The sequence below is a fragment of the Crinia signifera genome, chromosome 3 (assembly GCF_055691185.1).
Source record: "Crinia signifera chromosome 3, ASM5569118v1, whole genome shotgun sequence".
Taxonomy (NCBI): Eukaryota; Metazoa; Chordata; class Amphibia; order Anura; family Myobatrachidae; genus Crinia; species Crinia signifera.
Window position 1 is genome coordinate 291654330 of NC_139219.1, and position 21234 is coordinate 291675563.

A 21234-nucleotide genomic window follows, 5' to 3' on the forward strand; every position below is an offset into this window, starting at 1 on the left:
TGAAATTAATTGACCCCAATGAGACAGAGAGTGAGAAAGACATGGAAATAAGTAGAAGTGAATAGAAAAGTAAGAAGGCAAAACAAAAAAATACACCCGACTGCAGCGCATGTTAATTTACAGTTACAGTCAGTGTCGGGAGAAGCAGTCTAATCCCTAAATCCCGGGATTGGAATCCCTGCAATTTTGAGGTCAAATTCTGATCATGGGATTGGCCACCTTATTATGGCACTATATAATGCATTCTGTAATCGTAGACACCTTTTTTTTTTTTTTTTCTTGTTAAAAGCAAACAAGCTGATTACTGTATATACTCGAGTATAAGTCGACCCGAATATAAGCCAAGGCACCTAATTTTACAACAAAAAACTGGGAAAATTTATTGACTCAAGTGGGACCCTCACTCGAGTATAAACCGAGGGGGCTTTTTCAGCATAAAAAATATTCTGAAAAAGCAGGCTTATACTCGAGTATATATGGTAATTGTTATTGTAAATGCAGAAGGATTGGATACATGTACATTATTACTGAACTCCGGAGAAACCCGTTTTCCATTTTTATTCACATTTTATTTGAGTGCCTTAGTTTTCCGTGAACCATTTAATTATTTTCTCTCTTCTATACCACCACATGCCTGCATTTAATGCTTAGTCCTCTGTGCTGGTGTACTTGAGATCCCAGGTGCTGTCATGCATGTTTTACTTGGGGAAAACAGTTTTTCTATACTGACACCGCATTGGGTTTCTTAAGTTGTGTTTTGGCAGCTCTGACCATGTTATCGGAGTTTAGCTGTGTGGGCGGCTACAGGATAAAAGGTATCGGAATGGGGGAACACTGCCAAATACAGAACTGGCTTTGTAATTAGAAATCCTTAAAGTTACAGTTACATTTTTATTTATTGCACTGTAGGTGGTCCCGTGAGCTTGTGCACATACCAGGAATTTCCGAGCTCTCCCCATTGGCCAGCATAAACACCAGTTTGATTACTGAACGCCACCTGTAAGGTCTAGACTAATAGGATTTATTTTCATTTATTTTCGTACAGAACCAGAATGGGCAACTTTTACATTTACAGCTATGGCTGACCTCCATCCTCAGTTGGCGGACATGCCAGGAATATTTGGTCATTGGCAGCATGGCTAATCAAAATAAACCAAAACTGAGGAACACAGAGAAGTGTTATGCATTTGGCAATGCACATAGACTTTCTACTGTATGTGTGATCCATTTAGGGCAGGCGTGTCCAAACTTTGGCCATCCAGCTGTTGTGAAACTACACATCCCAGCATGCCTTGCCATCTTTTTAGCATTCCCTAATAGCAAAACTGTGGCAAGGCATGATGGGACTTGTAGTTTCACAACAGCTTTAGGGCCATAGTTTGGACATGCCTGATTTAGGGCTTTAATTGGGTGCTTCTCCTATTAGTTATTATGCATCCAGGTGCTGTGCCTTATTAGGTTTTTGTCAATTCCTATTGAACGCATAGTGCACTATTGATAACAAATGTAGGTTGATCCTTTTGAGCAGCAAGATGCTTATCTGCTTACCCCTGTTTTGCAATGTTATTTCAGATGCTGTTTCCTTTATTTCCGTTTGAACCAGTCAGCAGATTCTCATCGGATTCTCATCGGATTGCTAATTAACAAGGTGCTTGTGCCCCCAGATTCATTGGATGCTTTTTGCTGTGTACTTCAATCTGTAAAAAAACAACAACCCATGATATCCAGCTAGTGTAGCGTTAATGGTCATTTCCACGTTTTTAATGAAGTATATTTACAAAGTGGAGATGTTACCCATAGCAACTTATAAGGTTCTAGCTATATTTTTCAAGAAGGTTCTAGATAAAGAAGTAGATTGTTATTGGTTGCTATGGGAAATATCATCTCCTCTGCAAGCCCACACTTTAGTAAATCTAACCTTTGCTCATAGGTTTCCAAACTTACTTGAATCAAGGTGCTCTAGAATATCTGCATTGTTTTCAAGGCACTGCTAGTCCCAAAGTTTCTTCTTTATAAATGAAACATCTATATTAAGTTAAGTAATTATGCTTACCGATCACATTTAGGGTCAGTTATGGGGGAAGTGGGCATATTTCTGGTTCTAACTGTTCACATGTTTAAATATTGGCAGCCACCAGCACTGGGTTTGCCTATCACTTTAACCATAAATAATTTATTTTGGTCCTAGACCACCAACCTAAAGGGGTGTGGTACAGCGGTCCGACAGTCGGGATCCCGACAGTCATTAGCCCGACGTCGGGATCCCGACTGGCCGGACTCAGACAGCATGATGAGCGCAACTAAGCCCCTTGCGGGCACGGTGGCTCGTTACACTCGCCACCTATTCTATTCTCCCTCTATGGGGGTCGTGGACCCCCATGAGGGAAAATAGCAGGTGGCCGTCGGGAACCCGGCTGTCTGTGTTTTGACAGTCGGGATCCCGACGTTGGGTAAATGCCTGTCGGGATCCCGTCCGGCACCCAACCTGAAGCACCCCTGCAAGTGTTGTACAGATTGGGAACCACTACCTAAATCTGGGTACACACGTAAAGCTTTCTGGCCAATCTGTCTGGTGGGAGCAAAAATCTGTCAATTTACAGGAGAAAATGACAATCGATCAATTGCTCCCAAATACTGGTAAATAGATAAAAAGGATTGCTCGGTTTAAGTTGATAAATCAAACGACTTTAACCAAAATTAACTGAATTACTATTGTCTGTATTCCAGCATTTGGGAGCAAATGGTTGAGTCTCCTATGCTTCCATACATTGCCAGATTTTTGTTCCCACCAGATAGATTGGACAGATAAATCTGTAAGTGTGTACACAGCATAAAGGCCCCCATACAACAATTTTGCACGATTGTGGCTGATTTACGATTTGGGTCGATATATCATCTGCAAAGTGCCACATCGTTTATGTTTTCCATCCGATCCGCGGTCCCATGAGTGTCTGATAGGAGCCCCTAGCTTGTCTTACTGCACCTGTGATCTTTCAGAATTGAATGGAAAAAGGAGTGCTTTTTGTACATGCGATATATTGCAGGAAGTTTGCTGTTTCCAGTCCCTCTAGCCCCCAAACCCAGCCCATCAGATATATATATTGGTACAATTGTATACCATAAGATATATCCCATGTGCTTGCTTGATCAATGGCATGAGCTATATCTTATGCAAAAATTCACACCAAAGTACCAAATTTCATGGAATCACTCCCGGGAAGGTCCAGGGGGAGTTCAAGGGAAGTTGCATCCAACTTCAGCGTCAGATATATCTTTGTAGTGTATGGGGGCCTTTAGGTGTTTGATATTTACCTTTCACACAGAACAAACCAGACCAAGATCTGTGTATTGCTGAGAAAATGACTACACATCAGTATTTTGTACTAACATCTCCCACCCCCTTAGTAAAAGCTGATATGATTAATGCTAAGCTTCTTGTATCTGGAAAGTGTAGAGACTGAACGTTTGTAGAGATCTACTGTGTAGCTATTAACAGAAATTCTTTGTATCATACGCAAACATTCAGCACTCTATCTATCTGCTTTCAGAGATTTCTGATCCTTCCCAGCAGTGTAACCCTTTCAAAAACTACACAAATGTTTGCTATTGGGGCTTCTACATTTAAAAAAAGAACTGTTGGTATGTTCTACCTTCATGTATTCTATACACTATGTAGACAAAAGTGGAATAGTGTGCTCCTGCAGCAGACACGTGTTCAGATTTCAGACTATTGGGAACCCCCGATACAAACTGGAGCAAGTGGTGCGTTCTAGGCTGACAACCATTCTGAGTGGCCACTGTTCTTAAGGTGGAATGGCAAAACCTACCGACTACGGTTGCCCAAAAACTGGTTCAGTGTGCCAAGAAGGGTGTCTGCAGTAATCACTGCACATGGGGAGCCTCAATAAAATCTTGTTCTTTTTGCTGTCTGTGTTCAATCTCTTTTGTCTACATAGTGTATGAAAAGTAAAGGTCCATACACACTGGGGACTATGCCCAGCGTGTATGGACAGCGATGACCACTGTCATGGCTGCGGTTTCCCCTTGTCTGGCACCGACGGAGGGGGGGAGGGGGGCGTTGCATAGCGCAGCGCTATGCAAAGCCGTCCTGAAAGCCGCTCATCTGCTGGTATTACCACATCTGCTGGTATTACCAGCAGATGGGCGGCTTTCCCAGCGATGATGCGGGAGCATGCAGCAGTGTGCATCGCCGGCCCATACACGCATACATAAACCTGCTGTTTTGAGCGACATTCAGCTCAGTCTCCCAGTGTGTATGGGCCTTAAATGTGACTTTTATGCTTTGATAAATCTGATACATATAACAGTACAGCCTTCTTTTTTTGCCTCTGTTATTCTTTTGCAATATTATATCAATGTGTTAACATGAAAAGGCTTTAACCATACAGTGAGTGCTCCAGGTATTGATGGTGCTTTGGAGTGTACATGTGATTTGGTACTTAACCCATTGGTTCCCAAGAATTGTGCTCATATCCGTGGCTGAACACAGATGGATCAGTCCTATAAACTGAGACACTACTTAAGTCACCTGTGCCCAGGTTACCCTTAACATAGAACCAGTTGGGTGCCCAAACACGGTGCTCAAGGTACCTTAAGCTGTATATGAACTAGTTCCCCTTACTGCAGCTTGAGGAGGACTTAGCTTTATGTATCAATGGTTGCACAAAGATATTGCTTCAGCACCTAGAACGGTCACCTGCCCTGTGATTGGTGCGCTTTACAGTGTATGAAGTATTATGTGCTTGGTTCACAATGACTGTCACTACTTTGGCTATTGTCTATTCCTCTTCTAGAATCCCATACATGTAGATGCAAGTTTCCTCTTGATGAATGCAGTTTAGGATTTCTTGGCAGGGACAGTTTACACACTGCTTGTGCTAGATTACCAAAATTCTTCTCCCTGGAGCGCTTTAAGGCTTGCAAGCACAGTAACTCTCATAGGTGACTCTGCTGAGTGCATGATATTCATTCCAGCAGTCTGTAGATATGTCTGTAATGAGATACAAGCTGACATTGATTCACTGGCTTTCTCTCACAAAGCAGGTGGTCATGCAGCTGAAATCTGTCAAGTGAGGTTACAATGCATAGGCAACATGCAGAGATTAGAGGGTGATGAAATGTGTTTTTCCCACGGCTACCACTAGATGGTGCCCGACAGAGCAATTCAAATGTTGCTCCATTCGGCTGCCAGTGTGCTGCGGGGGAAGACACCTTTCTTCTGGCTGCCTCCTGAGGTGGCGAGTAGAAATGTGCAAGAAGTCCAATGTACATGGCTAAACACTGTGTGTTTGGGAACAAGTGTAAGGATTAATAAGCGCCCAGAACAACAAATTGCACCCATAATTATTGAATTACCTGTGTTATTTACATTGGAGATAGGAGGAAGAGATTTTTACGCTGCTAAACCAGACTAAACTAGCAGGCTCAATGAACTAGCGGGATCAAAGGCCAGTATTCAATGAGAAAAATTTGCCTTGTTTTATGGAGAGTTTGTGCTGTTTTCGTGTTGGAAGGAGCATTTTGCTCTCCAAAAGTGAACCGCCCTATTCAATGTGATATTTTCGCCGTCTTTTTAAGTGATTTTCGCCGTGTCTCTCCGTGTAGCAATTCTCCATCTTCTTCTTTTTTTTTTTTTTTTTTTTTTTTACACAGAGCAGCCAGCAGGGGGCCGGAGCGCTCGAGCCGCTCATTAGATATTCATATATTCACTGCACCCGATCATTACATATGCACGATCGAGTGCAGTGAATACTGGGTCCCCCGCTGGCTATAGGGGGGGGGGCAGCTTGTGCTGCCTGGGTCCCGGGGAGCCCTCCTCCCCTCTACATATGTTCTGGGGCAGCCAGGGAGACTTTAATCTCTCTGGCTGCCACCGTCCCCCGGCTCCCTGCCATGGACGCTCGTCCGCTGCAGGGGTTAAGACTCGCCGCGAGTGGCGGCGAGTCTTAACCACATTGAATAGTGGGAGCAGGAGAGGCAGCGAGCCCTCCGGAACAGGGCGAGTGCATGGCGAGAGAAAAAATCTCTCGCCATGCATGGAGAATATTGCCCATAGAGAGAAAGTGCAGTTGGAGTGCTCAAACCTCAGGCAATTTTTCATACATTCTTGCTAGCCAGCAGCTGGTTGTGGCAGACAGGAGCAGCAATTGAATAGTTCAGACACGCAGGAAATTCAGCTGCCAGTGCTACAATTGAGTCTGCCACCAGAATATTTTTGGGATAGAAAGTTTAAATTGTAGTCCTATTAATAACTTACTTTTCTGACTGAAACTGTATCTGAATAAAATATATCTTGATGCATAACATGGCTTTTTTAAAATGTATTTAGTTAAAGCTTGCTAAATTTTGTGGCACTACTTACGCATTAAATATTGAGAGCAGCTGTGCTAATTAGGAAGTACAGCCCTCCACATATTGAATATAGAGGTAGATTCATTGTGTGTCCATAATGTCACGTTTTCAGAGATGTGCTACTAATTTCAGAGGTGGACGAAGCTCAAGTTGTGCCCAGCTTTGCCAGGGTAGAATATGCACAAGTTCTATGCCAGAGAAAAGATCTATTTGGATATGTGAATTGACAGTAGTACTAAAGCCAACAGTATGCGATAAAGATATTATTTTAATGGTATTATAATGCATATCATTCAGTGTGCACGAACGATGGATACAGTTTTATTTTAATTTTAAACAAGATGGTCAGTGGGTAAAGCAAACCATTTGTATATCTCTTTATTGTCTGAAATCTTTCAGTGTGTATGCTTTATATCTTTTGTTCTGAGTTCAACGGAAATCGTTATCGTCTGTCTTTTTTTGTATAAAGGATCCTATTATCCCTATAGATTGTAAGCTTGCGAGCAGGGCCCTCCTACCTCCATGTCGGTTTGTATCTACCCAATTTGTTTAATCACTGTTGTTTCAAATTGTAAAGCGCAACTGAATATGCTGTGCTATATAAGAAACTGTAAATAAATACATGTAGTAATGTGCCCTTTATGATTGTAAAATAGCAGGTTCCACTTCTCCTGCATAATGAGGAGAAGCGGGCACCCGTAACAACCTAATGCATTAACACAACCCCCCCCCCCGCATCCCCTTCTGTTGATAAGGAGAGCCGTTATGTTCTGCCTACACTGCTCTCCTTATCGGTGCCCGCTCTGTACTGCGCATGTGCATAAAAAAAATGCTGTAATGGGCATGTGCAACATCTCACTATTATTGCAAGATCTCCAGCACAGCCCAGAGCCAGCAGCAGGGTTAGTGTTGTCCCTGCAGTGGGAATAGGAGACGCTGGCCATGGGCAGCTTAACAGGCGATGTATGCCATACATACCCCGAGCCGTAAACGGAAGGGGATTTGAAGGGGACCGCCACACCAAGCGTTTATTGGGGGGCTGTACCTAGTGCACGTTAAGTCTTGATACATTTTAAGACAATGTTAACCCCCGGACCCCCCCCCCCCCCAGATAACTAGCAGAATGTGCACTTAATGCTGCTTAATACATCTACCCAAGTGTGTAAGTAGCCTAAAAGTGTGAACCTAACAGCCACATCACAGCTGCATGTGTGTATCTTTGAGGCCTGTGAGAGACTATTCGGCGAGTCTTCTCTATTCTTTCTGCTTTTTCCGTTTTCAAAATGGATGTTGTGAAATCTGCATTCTGCTATTGTTTATAGGTAAAATAAACTGACATTGAAATTATATAAACTTTTATTTGAAGTGGGGTTTTTTTTTTTGTGTGAAGTAAAATAAGTGACTGTTTTCTATGGAGAAACATGAGAATTTATAATACACGTTGAGGGCCCTGATAAAGGCGTGTCCCACAGACTGTCCTAAGAGCCAAGCATTACCTGATGCTGGTATTTGGTGAAGATTGCTGATCTGCTATTTGCCCACCTCCCACTGAAGAAAGGATAGAGGAAGGCTTAATGCACTTCAACAGAAGACATTTTAATAAGTTACTTATTCAGTCTACTCAAAGCACCGACAGAAAGTAGTGTGGACATGCAAGGAATACCGCGGATAAGCAGTGATTGTTATATGCAGCACTGCTAACAACCTGACTGATGTGAGTGATTTTAAGAATTCAAAAGTTGGTGGAGGCCCCATTGGGCCCCGTGAGCAGGGACAGACAAGTGGCTTTGTGTTTAGTACTCAAGTAATTCAACAGCTTGGTTTATGTCCTGGCTCTTAATAGATCATCACATGTCCATTGCTTGAGAAAGAGTTTGTATATCGATATTCAGTTAATACTGTAGGTATGGGTCATTGCGTCGACCAAATTTAGGTCGACATTCATTGGGTCGACAGGGCCTAGGTCAGTGATGGCTAACCTTGACATCCCAGTTGTTGTTGAACTACACATCCCAGCATGCCCTGCATCAGTTTTAGCATGGCCAAATAGTAAAACTGTAGCAGGGCATGCTCGGATGTGTAGTTTGACCACAGCTGGAGTGTCAAGGCTAGCCATCACTGGCCTAGGTCGGGAAACTGTCATCTGTCAGACCACACTTAGGTCGACCCCGGAAGGTCGACTGGCCCCATGGTCGATAGGGTTAAAGGTCGTCATGGTTCTAGGTCGACAGTCATTGGGTCAACAAGAGTTTTTCACTGTTTTTTGAGCCGACATGTGCCGACAGGCGGTATTTCATGCCCTACCATCCACTAGGGGTCGACCTAATGACTGTAGACCTAAGTCTGGTCTGACAGATGTACCGATTCCCCTAGGTCGACACCTGAAATAGGTCAACAGGGTTGGAAGGTCGGCAATGGCAATGTTGGCAGTCAAAAGGTTGACGTGAGTTTCATTATTTTTTTGGCCCGAATGTCGGCAATATCAAAATGTACCGCGTCCCCTCGCATGCTTCAGGCACGGTGCCTCGCTGCGCTCTGCACACTATTTTATTCTACAGCCATGCCGTAGTGGATGGTAGGGCATGTAATACCGCAAGTCTGCACATGTCAGTTAAAAAAAACAACACGTAAAAAAACCTCATGTCGACCTTTTGACTGTCAAACTTCCAACCCTTGACCTATTTCAGGTATTTCAGGTTTCATTTATGTTTTTTTTTTTTTTTTTAACCAAAGGTTGTAGTGTGAAAAAAGTCTAAAGTAGAGAGAGATAAAGTATCACCCACTCTGCTTCTAACTTCCATTATTACAGGCTGTGGGCAGGATGCACTAAGCTTCAAAAGTGATAGCATTTTCTAACACAATCTGTGAGCTGGCAGGTAGGAGCTGATTGGCTGGCTGTTTATCACTCTCCATTTTATCACTTTTGAAGCTTAGTGCATCTGACCCTGTGTTTTGAAAAAAATGTCAGCAGCTGTGTTTGATGCTTCATCTCTCTACAAGCTTTGATAAATATGGCTTAAGGTGCCCACACACGGGGAGATGTGCGCTCGATGTGCATCTACTGTAGTTTAAATCGCATGCAATAGGCTACAACAGCGTGCAATTTGAACTAGATGTTATCTAGTGCAAAAAGTACTGCATGCACATCGCAAGCCACAAGAAACACTGTGCGATGTGAACTGCATGCGATGTGTTCTGAACTAAAAAGTACAAAACGCATCTGACCGTCAAACCTTAAGCACTTTTTTAGTTTAACTAATGGGAACATTGAGAAAATAAAATGTAAACAGATATTTTTAGTTCCATTTGAATACAAGTGGACCTGTTTTGAGGACGTTGCTTCTATAACACAAGAAGACCATAATTTACCTGTGTAAACTCATTGTGTGGATGGGGGCATTAACAATATATTACTAAGGCAAGTGATGTCAACGTAAGGTCAATTCAGATTCAAGCCTTTCTGCTTCACAAGGGGGGATTTTCTGTCCTCCCCGAGATCATGTTGGGACACCTGCTTTACAGTTTGACAGGTGTGCTGCTCCAGTTAAACTTCCCCACCTGCCTCTGTCTTTACACCATTCCAGCCAGCATTTGCCATTAAGTGCAACAATGGTGCAACTCCTAATGAATAGTTCTTGTACAGACATTGCTGGCCATACATCGGAATGATTTCATGGGAACCAGAGAGACCGTTTGGTGCTCAGTGGAGAGGACCAATACATTTTTTTGTGCACGGTGGACCTCAATTCCTGTTCAGCACCAATCTGCACAAAGTACCGATTTTTGGTACTTTGTGCATGCGCAGAACCCATTCTGCATATGTGCAAACACATTTTGCTTCTGCCCATAGGACAAAGGTTGGTGTAAGATTGTCACTGATAGTCCGATTCCATTTGAAGGGTAAGGAGTGGACCGCGGCAGCCACAGTGTGTGAGAATGGAAACACGTCACCAGCGTTTTAGGGTAGGAAGGATCTTTGTGGTAGCACAGAGATTTCCAGGCCTCTGCTTGGCTTGCATGGCTTCATAGGTGCCAGCAGAAAGATCACACCGGAACGGTGCAACAATTGCATAGTTCCCTTGGGCGCCATCTATTGGCTGCCGGTGGTTAAAACAATTAAATCTCACACCCTAGGTTTGTATCCACAGTACTGAGCATCGCTGATGATATATCCTATATGTATATTCAGCTGGAATGGTTAAATGGCTTTTGGAACTTGTTGCATTAATTCCATCGTTACATGAATGCTTTTGTTTGTAAAGCCCCAACACAGAGATATTCCTGAGAATCACTTGGATTCCAATATGCATTTGGATTTCCTAGTTATTTACACATTGTTCTTTGGGGGCTCGTGGGGTCACTGAAGTTTTGGCACAAACTGTATTTTTAGCAAAGCCGATTAATGCAGAAAGTGCAAATGTGCCTAATACACGAGCACAATTTATCTGGCACAAACCGATCGTTTCCAGATGCGCAGAGCTCTGTAAACCAGGGCGGTGACTGCCTTTTATAGTTTGCAAATCCTAGGAAATTCTCCCTGCAGGGTGCTCTGATTAATACACTCAGATGCAAAAGACTTAATTAAGGTTTCCTCCAGCTAATTAAAAACCTCTGCTCTTTGATTGCTGTTTATACGCTTGGAGAATTGGTCCAACCGCACTTCCAAGCTGGGGAGGAGACGTTCTGCAGTGATGAGTGGAGAAAACGTATCTCATGTTGAGGATTTCTGTCGGGTGACTAATATTCTTATTCACCCACAATCTACAAGTTTGCTAATCGTATATACTGGTTACTAGCTCCCCCTCCCCCTCCCCTTCATAATCTCCCTAGAGTTATACATCTTATCCTGTATACATATATATATTAGTGTTATGTTTCTTTGTGCTTCCCATTTGAAGCAATGTCAATAAGCCTTTTTGGGGGGGAACTTGGCATGTAATACACGTACAGTAGGCCTAGAACCATATAATGCAAATATTTAGACTCGTGTCTGTCAGCTATTTGTCCTGTCAGCATTTTCCTTTCCTTCCAGCCTACACACAACCCCCCTCTGTACAATCTACAAGGGACCAGAAAAAAAAACAACTATTTAAAAAGCTGTAAAAATATAAACTTCAAGTGAAACGACGCAAGGCCATGTGGCATTGACCACAGTGGATTATGGTCGTTAAATATTAGCCCCGTCTGTACTTGGTGGCCTCCCTATTTTAAAAGAAATAAAATAAAACCTAGGTACAGGGATATTTTAAGCTTGAGGGGGAAAAAAAGCTAATGCCAATCTTTAGTAAATGTATAGAGAATAATCTCATATATAATATTTGGTAATTCCTGCAGTATTGCAACATATAATGATAAAGGGCCTAATTCTGATTTGACCAGTTCGGCACAGCCTCAGGGAATCATTTGTGCAGTATTGTACCGCTAAAATGCTAATGCAGCACAATCTGTCTCCTTCCCGCATCTGCGGTCTGAGTACTGTGGGGTAGAGGTATTTATTATTTATTTATTAACCGTTTCTTATATAGCGCAGCATATTCCGTTGCGCTTTGCAAAAGGAGACCGTGCTACTTCAAACTGGGTGTTTACAGACAGTCAAAAAAAGAGGGCCCAAGCTTACAATCTATAGGGAAATAGGCATTGATACAAGCAGTGATAAAGGAGTAGAAATGGCCCATGGCAACCAATCTGTATAATTTTATATTATGCAAAATAAAGCTGTTACTTCAGTGCTGATTGGTTGCCATGGGCCACTTCTCCTCTGGCTCACAACTCCTACCTTATCAGTGCTTCATACATCTACCCCTGTGTCTGTACACACAGCATCATATCGTCATATATCGGTTGCCATGGTTGCGAACAAATCTAATCCGGCCCAATCTTTTTTTTTTTTCAACATGACTATGGTCGACATTAGTTAGTTGTTTATTTATAAAAAAAAAAAAAAAAAATTGTTCATACTTTATACCATCCCAGTTGGCACAGAGGCAGAATATAATGGTGTGAGCGGACATGCTACACTTTTATACGGTGTCCATGTCGACAGACACAAAAATATAATCTGGAAAAATCACTTTTCCAGTGTCTATCTTTTGTCAATGTAGACCTAGACAATGTCGGCCATTTTCGGGTGTCTACCAATAGTGGCCATACCCAGATGCGCTGTGTTTTGCTGTCACTGCACAGCATTTACTCCCTGAGGTCCTGAGTCAGTACTGACACCTCTCCTTATATGGCTGCAGATACAGTAGCTGGGCAGTCGCATACCGCACATGTGCATATTATTATAATTATTATAAATTTATTTATAATGCGCCACAAGTGTTTCGCAGCGCCGTACAAAGGAACAATACAGGGAGACAAAGCTTGGCATAACATTGAATAAATAACAAAAATACAGTACAAATAAAGAGCGCCACAGTTCAATACACATTACAGCTTGGATATAAGTAGTGAGGACTCAATCAACATACAACTAGAGGCTAGATGCCAATGATGGAGATGAGTATGCGGACAAAGATGGTCACTGAGGGCCTTATTTTAGTTCACTCTTTTTGACAAATTCCTTCTTAGATGGACAAAACCATGTGCACTGCAGGGGGGGCAGATGTAAAATGTGCAGAGAGAGTTAGATTTGGGTGAGTTATTTTGTTTCTGTGCAGGGTAAATACTGGCTGCTTTATTTTTACACTGCAATATAGATCTTACTTTGAAGTAAAACCCCACTCAAATCTAATTCTCTCTGCACAAGTAACATCTGCCCCCCTGCAGTGCACATGGTTTTATCCATATAAGAAGGATTTTGTCAGAGAGTGAACTAAAATAAGGCCCTGAGTGTTGGAGTATAGGAGAGCTGTGAGTGAAATGTGAAGAGAAGTGGGCTTTGACAACAGGAGGGAAGAGGGCCCTACTCGGAGGAGCTTACAATCTAGTAGGAAGGGGAGACAGACAGATTACAAGAGGTGCAAGCGAGGGGGTGGTGGTTAGATAGCAGGAATTAAACAGGCAAGGGGTAGGAGAACCATCTGGTTTATGCAGTGGAAGGGTATGCTTTGATGAATAGGTGAGTTTTCAGTGCCTATTTGAAGCTTTGCAAGGTCGGGGAGAGTCTAATGGAGCGAGGGAGTTCGTTCCACTGAAGGTGTGCAGCACGGGCAAAGTCCTGTACTCTAGCATGGGAAGCAGTGATCAGGGTGGAGGAGAGACGACAGTCATAAGCCGACCGTAGAGGGCGGGAGGGTGTATGAATGGAGATGAGGTTAGAGATATATGGAGCAATGGAATTAGAGATGGCCCTGTATGTGAGTGTGAGGTGAAGAGGATTCTGTAGGGGAATGGAAGCCAGTGCAGATTTTGTTGAAGGGGAGTGGCAGAATTAGAGCGGCGGGAGAGGAAGATAAGCCTGGCTGCAGCATTGAGGACAGATTAGAGAGGAGCCAGTTGGGATTGAGCGAGGCCGGTGAGGAGAACATTGCAGTAGTCGAGCCGTGAGATGACCAATGAGTGGATGATCAGCTTAGTTGAACTCTGTGAGATAAAGGGCCTGATGCGAGCAATGTTGCGTAACTGGAACCGGCAAGAATGGGCCAGGGCTTGGAGAGGGAGGAGTCAAGAGTGACACCCAGGCAGCGGAGTTGGGGAACGGGGGAGATGATGGTGCTGTTAACAGTGATAGAGATATTAGTAGGGGGCATAGCTCTGGGAATAATATGTGCATAATATTTGTGCATAATGTGCAAAATAATTGAATGCATTTTTGTGCATCTCTGGTCGGTTTCTGAGGACATAAATCTAAACAGGAGATTTAGGGGTACAACTGGGCAGTTCGAACGTGTCTCTTGGCAGAATAGCATGGAAATAATCTACATGCCCATCACACTGAGTTGACATGCCCGCCTGTGATGGGTCTCCTGCACCCAGGATGATCTGTTACTAATGACCATGGTTTCTGCTGTAGACCGGAACCGTGCGCAGTGTGATCACCCGATTGAGGCCCCTTAGACACTGGCTTTAGCCTAAGGTAGTGAATATGGCTTCAGTGGCATCGTCCATTAAAACCACATTCCTTGCAACTCTGTGTGCGTGGTGCCTATTGGGACGTGGCACATGAGGGCCTAATTTGTGGGCTCATTGGGATTCATGTCTTTTCCAGAGGGTGCAACATTTGCGGTTATTCCCTAGAATATAGCCGTGACATAATTGACTTTAATGTAGATCACATATAATGCAACTAGCTGTCTGCTTCCTCTAACCTCCCCATATTGACGTTTCACAGAGCTTACTTACAAATTGCTTCCAGTTTTCTTACATCATATGGTTTCTGAAGCCACAACTGGAAGATTCTCAGCAATTTGCGCTCATTAGTGGGAGCGGTAATGGAACGGCTTAGCCCGTACTCCTATGTATACGTTTTGTTTAACAGTCCTCTGTGCTGATCTACACTATAGGCAAATCCTTTCTAATAGGTCAGTATTGGCGTTCTACAGCTGAAAGCTTTCCATGCCTACTTCAACACAGTCATCGAAATTAAAATATACGGTTACCATGACAATATGTCATTCTATATTCGCGCTTGACGACCAGAACATTGGTGTAGATAGGAGCCATGCTAAACAATGTGTATATTATATTAACGGTACCGTTCTTCTGCTCTGCACATTTAGTTTTTATTTATCCTATTTTATCTTAATCGGGAGCTGACAAATCCAAGATCTATAATCCAATTTTTTTTACAGTACATAGGCATGTCTAACCATTATACAGTATAACAAGTGCATGGTTTGGACCCTTTAGAAATATATACAGTGAATACTGATATTACATGTATGGCAATGTACCAGATTCAAAACAACCATGCATTGTACAGCATACTTTAGTCCTGTATAATTTATTGTAACCTGTGTAATTCAAGTGCACAGTCTGGAACTTGATCCATATTGAAGGGACACCCCCATGCATTGGGGCCCTCCGGAGGTTTCGCCTGTGTATATAATGCTCATAAATAAGATGTAATTATTCTCCTGACAGGTCGGATTATAGACTGCTACACATATAGAAGTAATGTAGCCGGCTGTAAAGCACATATCTTCTTTTGTTGTTTCAAATTCTCCTTCTTATGTGTCCACATACATCGATCTTCCAAGCGATACAAGCTGCGTTACACATAACACGCGAGGGTCGTATGACTCTGTAGAAGCAGCTGTCCTTTTGTGCAGCTTTTGCCTTTACATGCACCTTATTCACAAAATGGAGTGAATGGGACGCACAAGCAGCTTATCCTGATTACATTTATATACAGCATGCCTACATTCAGTGTGTGACTATGGCTGTATCTGCATAAGAAATGGACCGCCAGTTCTTCAGCTGAGCCGCCGGAGGAGATTGAAAATGCAGAGTGTGGGTGACCTGGGAGCTGAAATAACACTATGGAGGAGAACATTGACTAGTGACATAACCTGCCCGGTGCACCAGCTCTCTCAGGGGTAGATGTATGAAGCCGTTATAATGGAGGAGAAGTAAGCCAGAAGAGAAGTTACAATTGGCTGCATTGCATCATTTTAAATTATGCAAATTATAGCTGTTACTTCAGTGCTGATTGGTTGCCATGGACCTCTTCTCCTCCCTTATCACTGCTTCATATATAAACCCCTCAGACCTCATTAGGCACCTTATGAGCCTAGAAGGCAAGGCAGGATTTTGGCATCACTTCCCCTCCCCATTTTTTCATGGTATTTCTCTCTAATGGCCCATACACACTGGGCGACTTTGAGCTGTAAGTTCAAAGTCGCCAAAGTCGTATGTTTGAGCGGCTTTCAGCTCAAAGCTGCCCAGTGTATATGCCCCAGTGATGACCGGTGAGCGCTGCTGCGCACTCCTGCATCATCGCCAGGAAAGCTGTTCATCTGCTAATATTACCAGCATACCAGCAGATGAGCGGCTTTGAGGATGGCTTTGCATAGCGCTGCACTATGCAAAGCTGTCCTCCCCCTGCTGACGGTGCCGGGCAGGGGGAAATCGGCTCAGTGTGTATGCACTGAGCGGCTTTTCCCCAGCGATGAACGATCATCGCTGTCCCTACATGCTGGGCAAAATCTTCCAGTGTGTATGGACCTTAAGGCAGTGCTTCCTAAACGTTTTGAAATCATGGCACCCTAGAGTATCAGAATTTGTCTCATGGCACCCCTAGTTTCTTGATAGTAAATGAAAAAAAATATAAAATCAAGTAAATTTGGTTTATATACTTCCTTAGGGTCTGTTATGTGGTGAGGTACAGGATTTGCTTCAGTTTGTCATCACATTTTATGATGGGCAAACCACAAGCACTAGAGTTGCTTTTTTACTTTAGCCACAAATTTTAATTGTTACTGGACCACCAACCCCAGGGCACCCCTACAAGTGTTTGGGAACCAATGCTCTAAGGGTTTAATAAGTTTTACACCTCAGGCTCTATATACTGTAGCTATGATTGGAAAGCTTGTGTGAAACTGGATGGCAACACTTTCTAGTATGTATTCATACATCGCCTTTGGTCTTCTAGTACGGTTTAGACATCCATCACAAGGTGTATCCCTTATTTAGTCACACATGAAATATAGGCGGGCGATTCATTTAGCCATAGTACTGCAAGGATAAAGAGAACGTGCTAGCAGAGAAAGCACAAGCATGAAGTATAACATGTACACTGTTTGGGCATGGGTGTTGTGTATACATGGACACAAAGCACTGAAAAGCTTGGCGTATCAGTCTAGGTCCACATCAAACAGCTTGACATAATCAATCGTAAGCCGTCCTTCATATACCCCACCCAGCTCTGAATATCTGGGTGTAATGACCTCAAGGCACAGTCTGTTCCCTGCACCTCCATTGCTGGAACAAGAAATCTTATGTCTTCCTCCTTTTGTATCATACTTACCTACTTTCTGGCTGCCCTTTCCGGGAGAGGGCAGCCAGCTCGGGGGCATTGCACTGTGGTGGGTGGCGCTAAAATGGCGTGATTCACGTCATTTGACCTGCAGACTCCCCCTGCCGAGGGTGGGTGGGGGGGGGGGGGTTGGGTGCAGAAGCCGAACAGCTTTCCAGGAGGGTTGCCCCTCTTTCCAGGGGGGGAGGGGGGTGGGATGGGGACCCGATTTCCAGGACCCTCTCGGCCATTCCGAGGGGGTAGGCAACCCTATGGCGACCTCAGGGAGGACAGAAACCTCCCGTGGAGCACTGGGAGTTGAAGTTCCACAGCACTTGGCGCTGTACCAGCTGGTGTAGCGGATACTTTTAGTTCAGGTAGTATAATTTCCTGAATGCTGGATTTTATTATACTCTGCAAGGGAAATGGAGTTAGTGTAGTGTTATCATTTTCTCTGTTTGTTCAGTTTGCCACATTTTTGGATCCAGTGTGGATTGGAGTCAGAGGTCGTATGTGCAGAACATAGAGTAAATCGGAATCGCGGTACATCGCGGGTGCTTTTTAGCACGTGATTTATCTCCTTCGATTTCCCTTGAATTCACCCGTATGTAAAAAAAAATGGCACGTCAAGTGCCAAATTGTATGGAGGCCCTCCTGGGGAGCTACCTGATGACCATTTGACCCAAACCATTTAATTGTCAGCCTTTTAAACCCTGTTAACCTATTCCATGTCTAAGTACTATCTTTGAACCACACTGATACACATCCTTTCGATGTAAGTACACAATGTTTTCATTCTGTGTCCTGACTGTTATTTCACAGACGCAGATGAAAATTGCACACAGATGCATGCAATTTTATTCGGCATTTCTGGATGGTAACGGGAGTGGCTAGCCATACGCAGGCGTGTCATGGTCAGCAACTGCATCCAAAGAAGCAGCTGCACTTATACTGGCGGCCAGTAACACACAGACGTGCAGCTAAGTCCAAATTGATGTGCCTGCACGGTCTATTTTGCCAGGTGACTGGGATGCCGCATGGCGTAATGGTCCGCATTGTACCCACAGTGTGTTATTGGCTAACCTTCTGGGCTATTTTGACTATCAACTCAAAATCTCCCGGCCCAATCACACAGTGTGTACACAGCTTAAGACAGATTTTTTTTTTTTTTGAGCTTCAGATGAGAAAATGGCCTCTACAAAACAGTCATCCGCACATTTTGGCCTATGGATAACCCTAATCCCGGCAAATGTCTCTGGAAAAACCCATCATCAATTTCTAAAACTAGTAATTTAGTTCCAAAAGCCCCTATTGCGAACTAGATTGTAATGGGTAGTTAGCCGCAGATAAATAGTCTGTTTCATGGTTAATTTGTTATGTGAAATAGGGAAGAGACTCTGGAAATTCCTCTTTCTATTACTTGCAGCTGGTTTGATGTTCCACTACATAAAATAATCCATCATATGCGTAATTAAAGGACAGATCCTAGAATCTTGTGCAAATTATCTACAGTATGGTGAAATCACTTTAGGATTCATAAAGTAATCGTAAAAAAAAAGCCTGTACTGTAGTTTCACTCATGGGGCCTTATTCTGGTTGGTGCGGAACCCCGCCTTCCATACGGTTTGCCAACTCCGTCCGTACGCGGTAAGAAGCTGGCCGAACTGACCGCACGTGTATTTTACAGGGAATACGCCTCCTCCATCTAAGGGAACCTCCCCCATCATTCGATGGTCGCAGACCATCGAATGCAGGACCAAGTGCTCCACCAGCTCCCGCAACCTCAGACCACACGGACATTTTTCCGTGCAAAAGCAGGGATCTGGGCGGGCAGCTGACATCCGGCAATGTCATATGTCCTCCCCCTACACGTGCGTCACGGCCGCATTACCATATGTACGCCCAGCGTTTGCATGGGAACGCCTATGAAACCCGGGGAGTATACATATGGTAATGAGCACAAATAGCCCTTCACGCCCCTCTCCACCCCCTGTTCGGAGTGTTCACATATCATGCGGGATTTGGCCGTACGCCCAGCTCGCACATGCGCAGAGACGCCTCTGCACATGCGCAGACACAAAACCTTCGCGGCCCGAACGCACGCTGATATATCCGCACCGACCAGAATAAGGGCCATGGTGAGGTCTCTTGTCAGGCCAGGTCTTAAATATGGGGTCAAATTTTGGGAACATATCTACTAAAGCAGTGGTTCTCAACCTTGCCCCCCCCCCCAACAGTGCACGTTTTCCAGGTCTCACACAGAATCACAAGTGTGAAGTAATTAGCTCCACCTGTGATCTTTTGAAATGTGTCAGTGAATAATGAGTGCACTGAGGACCGAGGTTGAAAACCACTGATCTAGAGGGTAATAACTTCATATAATGTAACATTATCCTTAATACACCTAGGCAAGCTGTAATTAGTGTTTCCCAGACCCTGTCCTCACGGAACCAGAACAGGGCATGTTTTCCAGATCGTCTAGCTGGAATATAAGTGTGTTAATGGCGAACACCGTAGAGTTACAGGCGGAACTATTTCTGGGGATACCTTGAAAACACACATCGTAAAGCCCCGTGCACACTATGGGCCTGATTCGGACCTGTTTGCTGGGCAGCGAGTGTTCAGAGCCTAACGAGCAGTTAGCCGCCATCCGCCTGCCCTGCAAATCCCACCTTACCAGGGGATGTGCAGCCCTGGGAACGGATGGCTACACATCTATTTGTCTGTGGCCCCATCCGCATGCTAATAAAAGCAGTTGTCATTTTTCGATTCTTTTGCAAAACTACAACTGACCCTGAATTAGGCCCGATATTAGTACTGATACTTTTTTGGGCTTTCCAGCTGCTGTGATACTACAAGTACTAGCAAGCCCTAGAAGCCTATTTGAACTGCGGCTTCATGAATCAAAGGTTACAAAGCATTCATAACTGTGCGTAAGATGCCCACAGTCTGCCAGAGCAGCGTGCAATAATGGGAGGGCAGGGCTGTCAGAGGAAATGTTACTTTACAACACAGGTCCTCTTTGTTCTGTGGGTGAATGAGGGAGGAACCAGAGAGCCATTCACACATTGCCCCCTTTGTGGCTCCAGATGCCAGGAGAGGCAAGGGAGGGAAGATTGGGTGGGAGGCAGATCAGGGAATCCAGCCGGCCGGCTAATGCTTTACGGAGTGCCCTGCGGCTGCCTTGTTTAACTTCTAGAAAGTCTGATCGTTTCTATCGCTCTGTCTTCTGCTTTCCCCACGTTCACTTTGCACTGATCAGCATTCTTTAACTCCTAAGCTGCCAGTGAGGTGATGGTGTGTGACTTTGCACAGTGAAGGAGGCATAGGTTGGGTACTCAGGGGTAAACTTACTAAAATGGGAGTTCTATCGAAGTTGGGCTGTTGCCCTTAGCAACTGATCAGGTTCTGCTTATTTATTTAGCACCTTCAAGAAGATTGCAGAGAGAATCTGGTTGCCGTCTTAGTAAATGTACCCACTTTTTTTTTTTCTTAATATAAACTTTTATATAGGTGTTGATTATGGGATTATTTTACAGGAGCTATGCTTGGTATGTGAGGGGGTGGTCTGTGGTGTGGACCTGTTTTTGTTTTATTAAGGAAGTCCAAGTTCCTGTATAGGGTAACCCATAACTGGGATCTAAGGGGCTTCTGAAATATTGTGTGATTTGCAATGTTCATGCTGAGGACAGTATTCAATGCGGAGGGAAAGCAGTGCTGACTGCTCGCTGTCTCCGCTCGGTTTCAGTAGTCAACTGACACCGCCCCTGCATATGCTGTTTCCCCCTTCTTTTTTTGGAGCGAGCGGGAAACGGTGTATGCTTCCGCTAAAACCGCTAGGGTTGCGGCTAAATGCAGCGGGCTCCTTGCATTAGCCGCGAGCCTCGCTGTTCGGGGTAATCTTCGCCATCATCCAACAGCGAGGATTCTCCCGGAACGTTGATTAGGGTGAGCGGCCTGGATTG

At 44.1% G+C, this 21234-nt stretch overlaps 1 protein-coding gene across 3 annotated transcripts in view; it reads left to right on the forward strand.

Moving 5' to 3' along the window:
- Positions 1-21234, forward strand: part of PPP2R3A (protein phosphatase 2 regulatory subunit B''alpha) — a 194274-nt gene that overhangs the window by 68564 nt on the left and 104476 nt on the right. For 2 of the 3 annotated variants that reach the window (XM_083178444.1, XM_083178443.1), the window contains exon 2: positions 1573-1648. The exons of the other annotated variant lie outside the window; for it this stretch is intronic. The gene's annotated coding sequence lies outside the window, so the exon portion shown is untranslated. The remainder of the gene's footprint in view (positions 1-1572; positions 1649-21234) is intronic. 3 annotated transcript variants of the gene reach the window in all.